Source organism: Episyrphus balteatus, chromosome 1, assembly GCF_945859705.1.
Source record: "Episyrphus balteatus chromosome 1, idEpiBalt1.1, whole genome shotgun sequence".
In the NCBI taxonomy this organism is placed as follows: Eukaryota; Metazoa; Arthropoda; class Insecta; order Diptera; family Syrphidae; genus Episyrphus; species Episyrphus balteatus.
In genome coordinates, this window is record NC_079134.1 from 54907288 (window position 1) to 54924543 (window position 17256).

The 17256-nt window shown below is 31.1% G+C and overlaps 1 protein-coding gene across 3 annotated transcripts in view; it reads right to left on the reverse strand.

Annotated features, from left to right (window-relative positions):
* LOC129920960 (uncharacterized) overlaps positions 1 to 17256 on the reverse strand; it is a 56166-nt gene that overhangs the window by 7168 nt on the left and 31742 nt on the right. The gene's annotated exons all lie outside the window — the stretch shown is intronic.

A 17256-nucleotide genomic window follows, 5' to 3' on the forward strand; every position in this document is an offset into this window, starting at 1 on the left:
GGGGGTAAAACGTACCTACGAAAGTCTGCGATCTCCTTCTGTGTATCTCTGTAAAAACCTTTAGGTACATTATTCAACACAGTTAAAAAATGGCCAACTTTTATCACAGCAACAAAATTTGTATAAATATTTTCATTTGAAAATAAAAATATTTCAATTGCAAAAACAAAGAAGCTAGTGTAAACAATATTTTGCAGAAAATGTTTTCAATCTGCTGATTAAGGGGTAATAACACCTCTGCTCCCATCGGGCGACCAATTAACTCCTACAGTTTTTAACCGATCGGGCTGAAATTTTGTGTGGAGATTGAAAATACTATTCTCTAGTGAAGTACGTAGGATTTTTTTGAAATATTAATTTTTAAAGAAATGGCATTAGTTTGAAATTATTTCATTCCAAAAACAAAATTCGTTGAAAAAAAGACCATAAAATCGTTAAATTCTGCCTCATTCCAAAATTTTGCTCTTATGCTGTTCTCTTATATGTTAGAACAGCATACGAGTGAAAATTTGGAATAAACCTCTTTGTAATCACTAGTTATAACGATTTTCCGAAAGGTGGCCGGAAACTGGAGACGGCCGAAAATAGGCAACTCTACCCTATTGTGCCTATTCAGCTAGGTGTGTGAAATAATGTGAAAACCACGAAGAACCCAATAATCCCGATTTGGCCGGGAATATGTAGATTGTAGTGAAAAAGGTCATCCGGTAAATTTTTACGATTGTCCCAAGGGGGAAAAATATAACCAATCACGTGGAAACCTAACGCAACAAAGTCATTCAGCACCCAAATCGAGATTTTTACTTTAGGACTGCCTCAGTTTAAGCTTTTATTTCTTAAATGAAATCAAAACTCAAGTGTGGTAGAGAGCTGCTTTATCTAGCACTTAGCACTCCACTATTAGAAGATTTAATTTATTAGTTAATCAAAGCTTCTTCTCTGTTTCCGGTCCACATAATTTAAAACAGTAATAATTTCATAAGCTTTGATATAAAAGTCAGTATAGTCACTAATCATGCACAGAAAATCAAATTTGAAAAGCAGGTATAGAATCACAACTCTCAATATTGAAATAAAAGATTAGTTCTGAGAGTCGGTGTCGTTTTACTGCGAATAAATTAAAATAATTCGTTTCAGAAGCTTATCTATAGCATTCGCCTCTATATTTTCTTATTAAAATATTTCGTTTTAATGACCACATTACTTAAAAACATAAAAGGAGATTATTTCCTAGAAACATAATAAAACGTACAGGTAGACGCACACCTGAAATCTTATAACAACAGGATACTTCAATGTCCCAAAAAAAAAAAAAACGCAAAAAATTCGCAATACTTTTTGCACAGCAGCAAAATCAAAATTCCAAGAAATTGAAATGAAAAGGAACATAGTTTTTTAGGGTCTGTTTTCTTTTTTTGCAAAATCCAATTTTTGATTCTATCCGTTAAAGAAAAGAATTTTTTGAGATCTCTCTAGCAAATAAAAACACACAAAAACAAAAAGGGTAAATTCGAGGAAAGAGACTTCTAAACAATCACAAAATAACTTTCTCAAATGACTTTTTCTAAGAAAAGGCAAAAACATTTAAGAGTGTCAAATTTGCAAATGATATTAATATGAAAATAAATAATGTGATGTGTGAATATGGCTACTTAATAAATAATGAGAAAACAGTGAAAGTAGTTTGCATTTTTTTTTAAAGCCGACATTTTTTCTTAGTTTACATATACATACATATGTACATCTGGTTACTTATTTCTTTGTTCCGTGACAAGATGAGTGGAGGAACTGTCATCGGAAAGAGAATGGGTAGCAGAGATACATTCCCAGAAGGAGATCGGAAACTTTCGTACGTTTTACCCCAAAACCCATTTTTTTTTTCACATATACACACATAGTAGCTGTGTTTTTTTGGCAGCGCTATCCGTATCCGCAGTTGGCGTTTACATGCATTACAAAAACAGCACGCAGCTGCCGATAGGAATAGAAATTAAACCAAGCTTGCGATAGAATTTTAACGAAGTGTATAAGTTTACGTTTTCCTATCTCTTGGTGCATGCGTATACATTTTTGTTCTGTGCTGGTATTTGGGAAATCCTACTGCGGATAGCTTTGACAAAAAAAACACGCCTAGTGTAACCACAGTGTTTTCACGCATAAAAGTATCAATCCGAGCTTTTACGTCAGAAGTTTCCCATCTCCTTCTGGGTATCTCTGATGAGTGGAAAAAGGATGTGAGTTTAGAAATTTTAAAGGGAAGGGTTCAAAAATTGGAGATCGTCGAATGGAGAGGGGAGGTTGATGTGTATTGAGCCCATTCCCGTAGCGAAAAACAACTGAAGATATCTCAGACATTAAAAAAATATCGGAAAGATTTAAACAGTTTTGACAGAAGACAACGTTTTTTAAAGGAACCGGTAAATTAGAGCATTACCTCAAAAACAGTACATTTTCCAGCATAGCGTTGATATTTAAAAAACGAAAAAAGTACCTAAATATTTTGACTTCGGTTTCGAGTTCAGCGGCCCCAGGAAATAAGACCTCAATAAAAAATGAAATAAGGCTCAAAAGATACACACAAATCAACAAATTTTGGCGTGTTGTTTCATTTTTGGAGCCTTTTTTCATTTTGTTTTTGAGGCATAATTTCATTATGAAAAAAAATGTAAACGATTACCAATGCCCTACCAGATAAGACTACAGGCTACGGGCTTGATTGAGCCCCAGAAAAATTAAATACATAAACAGGCGATCATTTGAGGCATTTAAAAAAAAAGAGGGGCAAACATACATTTATATTTATATAGCTGACAAACTATATTTTGTCATCTTTCCTTTCAGTGGCCAAAGAAAATAAATAGATAAATAGGATGTGTTAATCTACTACTACCTACTTAAAGGACCCCTTGATTTTCACAGTTAGAATTATGTATTATTTTTTATTTATTTACCTAAAATTATTTCGATTGATAAAAAACTTGTTACATGCCCTACTGACTACTATGACTCGTAAAAAAACAAAATCAGTAACAAAATCAAATCATTCGGTTTTCACAAAGAAATTCAATTCAATGAAATTAATAAAGGTAATCGAAGTCTTGGGAACATATGACAGGGCTATTTGCTACCATCCAGAACCTATTTTTAGTCAAGCTGTGAAACACAATTTTGAGATTTTTTTTAATCTCAAAGCTCACAATACAGGAAGAGTATATAATAATGAGAGACAAAAATTATGCCGACTACGATTGTATTTATTTACCAACAAATAAAACCCACAATATTCATATTTCATTTTGTTTACTAAACTTGGCAATACGTGAATAATCTCATAAAGATAGTCTGCACCCATAAGATGATCGAGAAGAGACGCTTTCACGAAGATGTTGTGCGTTTCGTAACTATCTCCAAGTGATTTTGTTTAATTTCATAATTTATATGTTTTTCGACCCGAAAGATGTACATTTGTTTTTGTTGCACTTGAGTCTTTTATCTAATCTTATCGTTTAACATTTTGTTGTGAGCTGTCTTGACCCCTAGACGGTTCAATGAACCTTTTATTTACTGAAATCTGTCTTCCTGATAAAGTTCGAGTTTTTTCTTGTTATTTTCTTTGCATCATTTTAAACGGCTACTAATTTAAAATATGCAATGAAGCAACGAAGATACATTCACTGGCCGATACAATTCTTTGTACAAAAAGTAAAAACGCTGTTTTCCATTTCCCTGTAATTATAATATATAAATTAGGGAGACAATGAATAAAGAATACGTTATTAATATTATTTCACTTGTGCTGAAGAAAAATACATATAAAAGAAAACATTAATTTGTAAAAATATTGAAATGTTGAAATTTATAAATCGTACGAAGAATTTTGTCGGGCACTGTACTTGCTATTTATTTTTGAAATAGTCTACCTATACAAATTTGAAAAGTTTTATAAGATATTTATCTTATATATAATGTTAAATGTTAAATAAATTTAAGAAAATTATTTTTTTTTTTTAAGTTAAATATTAAATTATTAAAAATTTTAAATTCTTTCAGACTCCATATTTTCGGTATAAATATATGTGTGAAAATAAAAATTCGCGCGAATTTTTATTTTCACACCTCAAAATTGATTCTCCCCTGGGCAAAATTTTTTTCCGCTTCGCGTTTGGCTTGTACAAATTAAATAGATTCCCATGTGAGCAAAAGTTTTTCCAATTCACCGTGTTATCAACTTAAAAAGAATACATATCAAAAATATTTTCGAAAAGACTTTCACTTTCCATGATCTTATTTTGTCACGATGCTATTTCGACTAACCATTAAGTTTGCCAACTTCTTTTTTGTTTTTCAACATCTTATAATTGTGCTTTGCATTGGACTAGGTACTACCGACAAAAATAAATCAAGACCGGTTCTACTATTGCATCAGCAGTGGTCATATTAACTTGTCTCTTCAGGTATTTATACGCAAAAATAAAAAAAAATACATGTGGGAAATGAGTACCGAAATTCTTCTTTTGGGACTTATTTCTCAGTAGTGAGGGACATACCTAAGTCCCGAATTGGATTCTAGTAAAGTGGGACATAAATTCCGAAAAAAAAAATCGGGACTTATGCCCCTGCTCGATTTTTTTTACTAAAAAGTACTTTTACGAAAAATCACGCTTATTTGATTACTTTCGTTTTTCGTTAAAAAATCGTTGTTGAAAATAAATTCTCTTTTGATTTTTTTGAGTGTGTACTAGGTTCCCATTAGAGAGTGGAATTCAATCCCACCTTGAATGGGAAAGAAAACCACTTCACTAAAGTGGATTGAACGAAGTCCCTCAGTGGACTTAGTTCCCGTGGACTTAGTTCCCTGCACCACTTGGTTTTACTAAAACAAAAGAAGTAGATTTGGCTTATATTTTGATAATTTGAAGTAGATTGGAACAGAGATTTTAAAATGAAGTAGATTAGATGTTTTTGTGATGGTGGATCTACTTCAATTGAATTAAAGTGGTACCACTGATCTATTAGGTTCCTACCTGTTGCAAATCGAACATTTTTGAATTTAAAAAAATATCATTTTGTAAAAGATCAATCCAATCAAGTCCTTGTAGCTTGCCTTACCAATTCGGTTATTTGTTGACCCGAACGCAACCCGATTGAAATCGGTAAAGATCAAAGAATGACAGTGGAATGGCAGTTGAATTAAAAAATGACATTTCACAGCGTGACTGTGCTTCTAGTTTCATTGATAGTTTGATTTTTGACGTAAATAAACTCTTAAAAAAATAAACTCAAATAAGGTCTTTAAAGCATAGATAGTTAACAGCTCATCGACAACAATTAAACACAAATTACTCAAAGCGGTATCTACGATAACGATTTTTAAAGGTCTACATACAGTGGCGGTCAAAAAAATAGCAGTGCATCGAAAAATATTTCAAATAAAATATAAAACATAAAAAGAGTTTCGATGTTGGATTTATTTTTTAGTAAAACTATTTTAGATACATTCTAGATTAATTTTTAGTATGAATGAAATTTAATTTATTGCCAATAGCTAAGCAATAATCCAAAAACAAAATAAACCTAAAAATTAAGCGGTCAAAATAATAGCAGTGATTTTCTTTTTCTAGTAAATTTAAGTAAAACAAAAGCACAAAAAGTTCAAATAAACGGTATTTTACTTGGCAAAAGCTAGCATTTGCTCCCTTGACCTTTATTTTTAATTAAAGCTTGGCAAAAACCTTTTATGGGGCCGACAAGACGCTGAGATCTGTGAGGTGTTTTAGCTCACCAAACCTGCTCAACAACGGTCCATAACTGCCGTTATGTTTGGGTTTTGCTTCATAAACTTCTTCTTTTATATCCTCGCAATGATTCTTGAAAAGATCGAGGTCCAAAGACTAAGCAGTCCACTCCATAAGCTAAATCTTAATGTTTTGAAACCATTGTTTGGCTGCTCTTCTGAAGTATTTTGGGTTATTATCTTGTTGGAAGACCCATTTAAGCGGTATTTTGAAGTCGACGTATAGCAGCATACTGTTTTACAAGATATCCAGGTACTACTGCTGGTTTATTTTAGTTTTAATCTAATATAATAGACCAAGTTCGTAGTAGGACAAGTTTCTCCAAATTCTTATACTGGACCCTGGAATATTCTCTGGACTGATGAGACCAAATTGATTCCGCATGGTGGCAAAGGGTCTCGGTAGTACTACCAAACACGAAATATAACCCTAGGTATAGCAGAAAAACTATTAAACACGGAGGATCCAGTACAATGGTTTGGGGGAATTTGTCCTACTACGAACTTGGTCTATTATATTAGATTAAAACTAAAATAAACCAGCAGTAGTACCTGGATATCTTGTAAAACAGTATGCTGCTATACGTCGACTTCAAAATACCGCTTAAATGGGTCTTCCAACAAGATAATAACCCAAAATACTTCAGAAGAGCAGCCAAACAATGGTTTCAAAACATTAAGATTTAGCTTATGGAGTGGACTGCTTAGTCTTTGGACCTCGATCTTTTCAAGAATCATTGCGAGGATATAAAAGAAGAAGTTTATGAAGCAAAACCCAAACATAACGGCAGTTATGGACCGTTGTTGAGCAGGTTTGGTGAGCTAAAACACCTCACAGATCTCAGCGTCTTGTCGGCCCCATAAAAGGTTTTTGCCAAGCTTTAATTAATAATAAAGGTCAAGGGAGCAAATGCTAGCTTTTGCCAAGTAAAATACCGTTTATTTGAACTTTTTGTGCCTTTGTTTTACTTAAATTTACTAGAAAAAGAAAATCACTGCTATTATTTTGACCGCTTAATTTTTAGGTTTATTTTGTTTTTGGATTATTGCTTAGCTATTAGCAATAAATTAAATTTCATTCATACTAAAAATTAATCTAGAATGTATCTAAAATAGTTTTACTAAAAAATAAATCCAACATCGAAACTCTTTTTATGTTTTATATTTTATTTGAAATATTTTTCGATGCACTGCTATTTTTTTGACCGCAGCTGTATGTCTCAAGAACTAGGTACTCATGCTATGAAGCTTAAATTTTCTAAAAGTAATTGGAATTGCTTTAGACTAGCTCAACGAGTTTGAAGCCTCTGGCTTCTTTGGTGTACCTAGAAGTTAGAAGGGGGTCGAAAATAGCCTGAGTTGTTAACTTCAAATAAGGGTGTAGTGCCAAAGTTGCTAGAGAACTTGGCTGAGCATTGATCATAGAGAAAATTTATCACAACAAAAACATAACTGTTAAAAAAAGAGTCAAGTTCTCCTATGCTAAAATTATGCTGGCACAAAAAGTACTGAAATGTAAAAGTGTACCAATTTTTACTTGCGATATAGGTACTATAGGGCAAGTTTAGGATTCGTAAAAAAAATCGAACTCGAGATAACAATTTTACATGACATTACGATGATGGAGAATGCCAAAAAAGTGGGTCCGGCAATTCTGTCTGTCTGTCTGTCTGTCTGTCTGTCTGTCCGTCTGTCTCTATCTGGAGCTGCAGCCTAAACGAGTGAAGTGATTTTCTTCAAACTTGGTAGTTAGCAGTTTTTGGTGATTCCCTAGAGGGGAAATTGAATTTTTTTTTTTATGACCAAAACTAACGGTACCTGCCATATAACGGAAATAGAAAAGTTAATTTTTTTCAAAAACGGCTCTAACGATTTTGATTAAAATTTTTGTGTGTAGTACTACACATGAGAGCCAACTTTTTAAATAAAAAAAATATTTTTTGTACCGTTATTAACGGTACCTGTCATAGAACGGTTTTTTTCGTTTCTTAATATCTCGTACAACATTAACCCGATTTAAATGAAAATTTTTATACAAAAGTGTGTAAGTAAAGATAATATTAAAATTTTAGAAAATTTTCAAAAAACGCATTTTTTTTTTTTTTTAAATATTTCAAAATTTTTTTTTGAAAAATCAATTTTTTGAAAACGGATCAATGAAAAACTTTGAAATTTAGTTTTTATGTATAAATTAATTATTTCTTCAAAATGGCATACCAACTTTTTTTTGAAAAATGTTAAAAAAATTTTATATATAAAAAACTATTTTTTTAAAAAACGGTTCCTACAATTTTCAAAAATTTTTTTCTAAAAATACCTTTTTATACAAGAAATAAAATAGCATATTTATTTTTTTATTTAAGATAATTTAAAACGGAGTTTAATTAATTATAAAAGCAGATTTAATTTTTTTATACTACTTATGAAATTTCTTCAAAATATCAAATTTTAAATTTCTTGAATAAAAAGCTTTAACATTATAGTTACTTTAAGCATAAGAGCAAGTACGTGCGACCCCAGTCGTGCAATTTATTTAAGTTTGGTTTTAAATTTGTATGATGTATCAATTAAATTTTAATTGCTTACTTGACAATTTTGCCTTTTAGTTATCGATTTTATAGACAATTATTTGCAAACAATTATTTTATAAACAATCAAAATTTAATTGATACAAATTTAAAACCAAACTTAAGAACTTGGTACACTTTTAAATTAACAGTTACGTTTTTGTTGTGATTTCACTACTTTTTGCAAGGTATTGCTATAAAATTTTAAATCTATATTATTTGGTCATTCCAGCACCTTTCCCTAGAAAATCTACAGCTTTTGATATTTGCTAATTCTTTTGAGGCAGTTGTGTGATTGTATTCTCAAATTTTAAATTTTTTCCATTTTAAACCACTAGCTTTACCATTCTACCAAGTTACAAGATTCAACGATAATAAGAAGTGCTCTAAGATATTTAATGAGAATACAGAGAAAATGGGCGGTTACCACGTCCCCTGGCTAAAATTCTCAAATTTTATATTACAAGTTTCCGCGATAACGGGAGCTTGTCCATAATTTTGATGATCTGTCAGTGAGTAATTTAGTCAGTCAGTCAGTTACGGTTTTTGCGATTTTGAAGCTCTTTATCTCAGAATTTAATCATCCTAAGTCGCTGAAATTATGAGGAGTTTATTTTTGTCTTGTTCAAGAAATGGAGCGAGTTTGAAATGTCTGCCATATTTGGAACAGAAGTTATAGGGGGGTCGAAAATGGCCTGAGTCGTTGCCAAATTTGCTAGAGAACTTGGTTGGGCACTACCGTGCCCCTTGATTAACATAAAAGTTTTAGAAAATATAATTTTCTACAAGTTTTGCCTCAATCATTCTTGTTAAAGATTAAAAAATAGGCCAGTTAGTCACTAACGGCCATATTATTCACTCTGGATTTAGTTTGGATGAAAGTTAATTTTAAATCTAATCGCTCAAATCCGAATTTCATAAATCCAAGGATTTAATTTTTTGTTCTTATTATTCACTCAAAATAAATTATGTGATTGTTTAATAAATTTTGTTAAATTTGGATTTATCTTTATTTTTCCTTCACAAAATACTTGACAAAACAACTGAACACTGTAAAAATGAATTTTACATCTGGATTTATAAAGTTAAACAGACCTCCAGAGAGCAGTTTAAATTTGTTTGGATTTAACGAGATTGGATTCAAAAAATTGGATTTAAGATTGGATTTAAGTAGTGAATAATATGGAATTGGATTTATTTTTGACATTTGACATTGTTTACATCCAGATGTATTTTTTAAACTAGTGAATAATATGGCCGTAAAACTTGTTTTTCATTAAATCCAAGATGCTATATATGGATCAAACTTGATTTTTTCGAATAAATGGTTTTAACTGAAACGTTACGATTAAGCTTTTTCTGTTTCAGAATAATTGAATAAAAATAAATAACACATAATTGTTGCATTTTTGGAAAGTATCTTAAAATGATTAATAAATCCACCAAAAAATACTTTTTAGTGGGAATAGTATGCTAATGAAGTTATACTAATTTATTAAAAAAAACTTTTTGGCAGCAAAAAGACAAAACAATGACAATTTAGTATAAGGAGCAAGAAAACAATAAACCTCTTTATATTAGTAAAAATATTAAACAAAATAAATAATGAAAAAGAGGACTGTCCCTTCTAAAAAAGGACGGATGGTCACCGTAGCTATCACACCAAAACTTATTGTGAGTGTGGACCTTCGGTGTAGTAAGAGGAATAGTATATTTTAAAATATAAACTGTTAGAAAGAAAAATGTTTGGATAATATTTTTCTTCAAAGTTAACCCCAACTTTTTTTAAGAAAATGCACTTTAACTTTTTAACAGTTGCAATAAGCGAAAAAAGATACTTAACGTTTTAGTACGAAATTAAATTTGCTACAATTTTGTCTCATAACTGATCTTATAGGATCGAAAACAAGTGAGTTATGTGTAAAAATCAAAATAAACGTTAAAAACAAAATGGGATTGTTTTCCCAGAGCTCCATACAAAAATTTCTAAATTCCCCGTGCTATTGTATTTGAAAACCATTCTTTCAAAACCCAGTATTTAAAAAGACTTAATTAAAAATTAAAACAACAAAAGAAGATCATCGGTCTTAAAACAAAGTTAGGGGTGTGTTTGAGAAAATTCTCTCCCTTAACTAAACTAAATAAAAAAGAACTTGTAGCTATTGACCAAATAAGAACAACTTTAAGAATCACTCCATTAATAAAATTTCACAATTATCGAAATCTATTCTGTTAGTACAAATTATTATGTAAAACATACATTATGTATTAGGTATTACATATGTTTTATCATATTGGTAATATGTCTGAGTACCAATGCCCATATGACAAAACAATTCACCAAACAAAATAATTTGGCAACTCTGCGAACAGTGATAAACATAAACGCTTGCCTTATCGAATGAGTGCATTGAACCGCATGCCGAGTCACGAGCACACATCACTATCGCCACCTTTCGTACGCTGAACCATCACCATCACCACGACGCGCAACTTGTTCGCTGCTGGGGAAAGTGATGGATATACCAACCAAACCATCAGATCGCAGCCATCACGACTCAGTCATCATACAGTGGGACAAATTTACTTTAAAGCGGAAATATTTTAACAATGCCCTTGCATCATGTTTAAGACTCGTTTAGTAAAAGTTCGAGAAGCAATTCAATTGCATTTACACTCATATAAAAGTGGAAATTCTGTTCCCAACTGCACCTGTTTATAAATTACAACCATACATTTGTAAGGTATGTGTAATTCACAATCAAAGTTTTTGTATTTGAACTTGCTTTGCACTAACTATACAAATGCGTGGGTAATCAAATTTATGATGTTACAAAAACTACAATTTAATGTTGAACCATTTATTCTTGAAACTTGTAAATATACTCCAGTCAAAGCGTCGGAAAAAAGGGCCTCACCTTGCGATGAGAGGCACTGTCTGTTTTTATTTCATGGATCGATGGGGGTATATTTAAAAGGCTTAAACCCAATTTCTCACCACCTGATCATTCTTTTTAGTGGAGTTATTCACAAAAATGCATTTTTTGGGATATTTTACTTCTAAGCTAATATCTTTGCTCCAGATTGTCGTAGACCAAAAAATAATAATACAATCTCTTCCTTATAATATTTTCTATTATTGTATGTAATTTCATTGTATTTGAGTGAGTAAATATAAAATGGCAGCCATTTAAAGTCAAATTCTTGTTGTTAAAAAACACATTTTTGTCATTATTTCGAAAAAAGCTTATATCATGATTGACATTTTTCTAACCTATTTTGTTGCCCTATTCATGTCCTGCGTTTTACAGAAAAAATCAGCTCGTTATCACCAAAGATGGCCGAGCTATTGATAAATGAACGCATGCAAAACCGGTGCGAAAACACCCAAAAATATCGTTTTTTGGGAATAACTCGACTTCAGAATGTCCCACGGCAAAAAATAAAGCAATGAATTGTTCGTTACAACATTTTCTATCAATTTAGTGCACAATCTTTCTGTTGAAACAAATAAAAAATAAGTAATATTAAGTCAAAGTCGTTTTTTTGTTTATCAAACTCTTGCCTTATTATTTTGCAAACGGTGCGAGTATTGGCTAAGAAAATAAAATATTATTGTAGTCCTTTAAATTATCTACAATTTAAAAAAAAATTTAGCTCTCTACGACCCACACGAGCCGAGAAATTAATTTTTTAAAAAAGGTCCAAATGACCAACGAAAAAACATAAGACAAATTCTCTTATAACAAGAAACAATGAAAACAACCCCTCTCACTGAGAACTAGTATTCGAATCATAAACAAGGGAAATTTTTTTGAATTAATGCTTTCTTAAAATTATAATAACTCGGCTTCCGTGGGTCGTAGAAAGCTAAATTTTTTTTTAAATTGTAGATAATTTAAAGGACTACAATAATATTTTATTTTCTTAGCCAATACTCGCACCGTTTGCAAAATAATAAGGCAAGAGTTTGCTAAACAAAACAACGACTTTGACTTAATATTACTTATTTTTTATTTGTTTCAACAGAAAGATTGTGCACTAAATTGATAGAAAATGTTGTAACGAACAATTCATTGCTTTATTTTTTGCCGTGGGACATTCTGAAGTCGAGTTATTCCCAAAAAATGATATTTTTGGGTGTTTTCGCACCGGCTTTGCATGCGTTCATTTATCAATAGCTCGGCCATCTTTGGTGATAACGAGCTGATTTTTTCTGTAAAACGCAGGACATGAATAGGGCTACAAAATAGGTTAGAAAAATGTCAATCATGATACAAGCTTTTTTCGAAATAATGACAAAAATGTGTTTTTTAACAACAAGAATTTGACTTTAAATGGCTGCCATTTTATATTTACTCACTCAAATACAATGAAACTACATACAATAATAGAAAATATTATAAGGAAGAGATTGTTTTATTATTTTTTGGTCTACGACAATCTGGAGCAAAGATATTAGCTTAGAAGTAAAATATCCCAAAAAATGCATTTTTGTGAATAACTCCGCTAAAAAGAATGATCAGGTGGTGAGAAATTGGGTTTAAGCCTTTTAAATATACCCCCATCGATCCATGAAATAAAAACAGACAGTGCCTCTCATCGCAAGGTCAAATGACGCTTTGACTGGAGTAATAGGTTGCAAATTTAAATCATAATTCTTTTTAACGATGTTGAATTCATTAATAATATTTCATTTGTGTTCATCGATGTTAAAATCTTTTAATGTTATAAAACTTTTTAGCGTGTTCATATTTAAAAATTCTATACCATAAAAACCGACAATTTTTTCTCTTAAATACAAGGTGTCGCGGGGTGAGGTAAAATACAAAAATTAATTTTTAATTCGTACCCATTTTTGACTAAAGCAAAAAAACTCATTTTTTTGAGATTTTACCTGGTGCAGGTTTTCCCAAATATCATAAAATCTATAAGTTTTCTGGCAAGCTTGTGAACAATATTTTTGTTCATCATTGTTTTTTTCTTATAAGAATACATTTATAAAACACTATGTTTATAACACATTTATCGAGGAAAATCGGCCCCAAAGTCAAAAATTATCATAGGTAAGAAAAAAATAATTCAATTTAAAAATTAATATCTGACCAATTAAAAAAGACATTAACATTTTTTAAATGCAGCTACAAAAAAGCATTTCTTCTAAAAATCAAGACATTAATGAAGTTTTTATCATAAGTATTAACGGAGTTAATAACATTAATATGAGTAAAGGCATACCAAAGTAAGCGTTTTCTTAAATCATCGCTTAAGGGTAGCAACTTTGCAGATAGAGAGTTACTGTGGAACAATTTTTTTCTTAGAATATACCCAAGAATCATCCCCAAAAAACTTCTTACCTCATCCTGTATAATGAAAATGAAAAATAGGGTTACCACTTTTGAAATGGGAACTAACATATATGCGGCAACCCTATTTAAAAGGAAAAAACTATCACATAACTAATATCTACTTATAAGAAAGAAGATTTATGAAATGCCAAACAAAAGCCTAAAAGTGAAAAAAAGAAATAAAATAATATAAACAAATTTAGGCCTACCAAATGAAGCAAAACACTGCAAGACGTAAACACCAAACTTTATCTAACAATCTCTTCTATCTTCAAAATATCGGGTGCCACCTCAAAAATACGAACAAGTGCGTAGCAACATAAATGCTAAAAAGCACTAATAAGGTAATATCTTCGCACGTTGTCAAAATTTGATTGTCAAGTTTTATAAAACCAGAGACCTTTTCAATTTTTTTTACTTTTAAATTACCGACGAAAAACGCACAAAAACCAGAAAAAACACGCACACAACTAATTTTTTTACCAATATTTGACCATTTTCCGACAAGAAGCATAAAGAAAATTTGTTATTTTTCAATTAATAATTTTTTCAAATGACATTTTATAAATTAACACAAAAACAAATTTCCTGTTTACTGTGATTCAAATATACCTATAAATTAAAGGCCGAACTGAAAGATAGGTCTCCGTTTTTTACAAACAAATTTTTACAACGTTCGGAAGATATTCAGCCCTATCGAGTTATCCGCTCGGAGAAATTTTCCTTCCGATTTTTTCGAAGTCGGAGAATTTTCTATCCGATAATCTTCCGATGAAACATGGAGCCCATCAACGCAATGCGATGAGGTGTGTTCAGCAAAGACTTTTTTACAGTTTTAGGTTAAATTTCTTCGGAAATTCTCCGACATAAAATATTTACGGAATATTTTAAGAAAAGTGGAATTTCACAGATTAATAAAAAACAGCGGCAAAGCCTCAGCAAGAGAAGTTGGTTGAAATTAAGAAGACTTTTGAGCACCACAAGGACTTTTACTTATTGAATAAATCACACTGACACATGTGTCAAATGAATGCGATTGTATACTTTATTTTTTTGTTCAGAAGTGGTTGAAAGAAATGTAAGTTCCGATCGTTTCGGGACTTTCTCCGAACAGATACTTCGATAGGGCATATAGCCTTATTTTGTGTACTGTGAATAATGTTGGCGCAAATTTAAGTCAGCCTATTTTAAGGGAATTAACATTATCTACACTAGTTAACACCATGATAACTATAAAGGCATCCTCTAACTTTTGGGCAAATTAAAAAAATATTTTTAATTTCCAGTACTTTTTTCCAGTGAGAGATGTTGTTGCATTTAGGCAGTGTTTGTGTGTAGTTTTATTCCAGAGAAGAGATTTCGAGAAAGAAAAGTCAAATCCTCTCACAGATTTCCTAGTATGATACTAAAAAGATAAAATTAGGATTGGCTGGTTTGAAAGTTAGAGGATGGTTTTAAAGAAAAAATATGTATCATAGTAAATAGGTTTAAGTTTCGAATTATAAATCGTCTACAAATTTGCTTCACTATTTTTTATCCAAAATGTATGTTATTTGATACAGTTAAAGACTAAAACATACAAATTAACTTCTCTTATTCATATAAAGGTTTACCAACTTTGCTATTAAAAATAGGAATAGTTTGTGCCGCTGTATTTTATTATAAATTACAATTTGTGGGTGATGTTTTGGTCAATCTGCCAAATAGGTTGCCCCACTGTTTAATGGAGTAGATGTAGCATACAAGCACACTATCCGACATCGTATACGTCTCCAGTATTCCATTTAGAAGACTGAAGCACAATTTGTTTTAAATGTAGGTATGTAGGTTCTCCAACTGTATATGGTCATTAAAAAATACAAATAAAAAATACAAATAAAAAATGAGCTTTTTTATAGCTCTTTTCTGTTGGCCTCCACTCTTTGGATAGTTCCCCTCAATCGATGGTGTATTTAAATTTTGGAGGTAAAATTATCAGTAGACAAAAATTTTAAGAATTTTACTTTGTTTGTGTCTTTGTTACGCAAAAGAAAAGAAGAAAAAAAACTCATAATCAGGTCTTTGGTCGAGCTTGAAGAAATTATTGAGTTAAGTATTTTTTTTAATTTATTATTTTTTATCAGTTTGTCTGGATTTGATTCATTTTAAATTGAATCAAATGAAGAATTTTATGTTCGGAATTTATAGAAGGCAAATGCTGAAATGCGATACCGAACCGAAACGGCCAGTAACGAACGATGAAGTCTGAGACTCCCGATATTCTTTTGTGAAGAAGTTTTGAGGTGATTACATCACGAAGACATCGACAAAAACAAAACAAAAAAAAATAAGAAAAAATTAATACTTGAATGAAGATCAAGCATTTAAACGGTTATTGAACTTTGGCAAAAGGGTGATGGTTTCATTCGAAGAAATTGAAGATGAAAAGACGAAAAGATTAATAAAATTATGAACTGTAGATTTTTTTTTTTTCAAAAGAAAATGTGACTTCGAGACTAGCGAAAGATGCTACATAAGCGTTTTATTGAGAATATTATTGTATGAGTATAAGAAACCTGCTGAGTAGGTACATTGTTTTGCAGATATGTAAATGAAAATCAAATGGAAGCAGGTTAACTGCTAGGTAGATCAACAGATGAAAATAGCATTACAGAAAAAAAATACTAAAATTCGTACAAGGTTCATACAAATCCGTCTGAATTATATACATACTCGTATATAGTGTTTTTGCACTGCTATTTTTATTTGTACTGCTATTTTGTTTCTGTTGTCGGAAGTAGTGTTTTTTTATAGGAATTAGGCCCGAAAACAAAGAATTTTTGATTCAGATGGTGGATGCTGTTTAAGCAAGAATAATAACACTGGTTTACAAGGGTTTTGTTGCCGAAACAAAAATATACTTTTCTGGAGGTTTTCAGTGTGTTGAACTCGAATCCGAAGTCAGAAATAACTAATCAGCTCCAGTTTTTTGAGATATTACCGTTAGAAAGTGCAAAAAAACGTTTTTTTGATTTCTTCGGACCTTATTCTTTTGTATAAGGAAAATTGTTTGAGAATATTTAGTAACGGTTTCTATAAGAACTGTTTTCCATCTTTCGAAACCTGTTTAAATCTTTTCAATAAAAAGATCTGGCATCCACTGGGGATGGAACCTACAACTGTTAGGTCATTAGGCGAAATGGAAATGGAAATGAGTATGAAAAACTGCAACTTAAGCTAAAGTGTGACTATAATTTTAAAATTTTTATTTTTTGTCGAGTATTGTTTTGTTTTTTATTGAATACTCACTCGAAAAAAACGATCTCGAACAAACAGAATCAACACAACTCAAATATGTTCGAGGTTTCCTGTTTCTGAGTATGATGACTCGTTAGTCATCCTAGATTTCAAACGAGTTCAAACGATCACTTTTCTGTTCGAGTAAGATCGAATAAAATGATAGTGAACAAAATGTTCATGATCAATGTGATTGAATTTACTCGAACTCTAATGGAAATGCGCACGACTAATTACTCACTCATTGATAAACCCTTTCTAAAAATTGTTC